The sequence below is a fragment of the Salvelinus alpinus genome, unplaced genomic scaffold (genome assembly GCF_045679555.1).
Source record: "Salvelinus alpinus unplaced genomic scaffold, SLU_Salpinus.1 scaffold_531, whole genome shotgun sequence".
In the NCBI taxonomy this organism is placed as follows: Eukaryota; Metazoa; Chordata; class Actinopteri; order Salmoniformes; family Salmonidae; genus Salvelinus; species Salvelinus alpinus.
In genome coordinates this window covers 1-1129 of record NW_027256471.1, presented here as the reverse complement: position 1 = coordinate 1129, position 1129 = coordinate 1, and the positions used below count along the sequence as shown (strand labels likewise).

The following is a 1129-nucleotide window of genomic DNA, read 5'->3' as shown; positions in this document are numbered from 1 at the left end:
TTCTCTGGAAAACTTAATTAAATTAGGTATTTGTCCTCAGTGGTTGAAATAACACCACTACCAAACTAAAGGTACATTTTGGGTAAACAATATAAAGGGCATACTCAAAATAAAAATGTATATTTTATTTCATTGATTCTTTCTCTAGTAGATAACAATTACACATTATATAAATGTTCTTTCATAGAAAAACATAGAAGCCCCAAATCTGGGTCATGGACAAGGGCAAAACAGTGAAATGTAGGTATAAAATGTATCTGAAAAGTAGATAAAAATACTTGATAGAGAGGTGTTAAAAAAGTCTGGGGTGATTGTGGTGTGAATTTAAAGAATATAAACTTTAAATCAAATCCACAAAATTGACCCCGAGACATAGACGTGCCCATAGTCTCAAAATCACCCATAAACAAGATTTAACCCCTGTGGTGTTTAGGCTTAAACACATTAAACACATTCAGACAACCCTTCTACAAGTTCGAATCCTGACGAGGGTGAGCGGCTTGACAAAAAGTAACAGGTTCTCACGGTAAGAAAAAGCAAACAAAAAAGATTCAAGGCTAAATACAGCAGCCGTGTCGGGATTCCATACAGGGTCGACGAGTATGTTCATTCTTGGTAGAAAATACCCCCCTTGAATTAGCTAATTCCTGGTGGCACAAGCTCGACTAGTGAGCAATATCCTGTCAATAGGGACACAGCTGTCTGACTTTGGGTTTAGTTCAGCAGTCCTGTTGCACTTACCCAACATGACCACTAGAGGTAGCGAACAGCCACACAAGTGCCTGCTTTCTCCACCACACAATGAACACAGTAAACAAAGTTTAATAAGGTCTGAAAAAAGCCAAAACTACACCGAGACGGGACAAAATTGGGAACGCTTCACGATTTTGCGTGTCATCTTTGTGCAAGGGGCCATGCTAATCTTCTCTGTATCATTACAATTTTAGTATATGTGCTGCCGAAGCCAACACAAATAGTCGCTCTTAACAGACATCATTTGTAGGACCAGTCTAGATTAGCAGTCTCATTGACGGTTATACTCTGGAAACACCCTGATAAGACTCACATATGCTTAAAACAATTTAGCACACCTCTATACACACACAGAGCTCTGGGGTATTATCTAAAA

At 38.6% G+C, this 1129-nt stretch overlaps 1 non-coding gene across 1 annotated transcript; it reads right to left on the bottom strand.

Moving 5' to 3' along the window:
- Positions 1 to 863: 863 nt before the first annotated feature.
- LOC139567426 (U6 spliceosomal RNA) lies at positions 864 to 971 on the bottom strand. Its single transcript, XR_011673405.1, has one exon. It is a non-coding gene; the product is annotated as a U6 spliceosomal RNA (small nuclear RNA).
- Positions 972 to 1129: the final 158 nt, after the last annotated feature.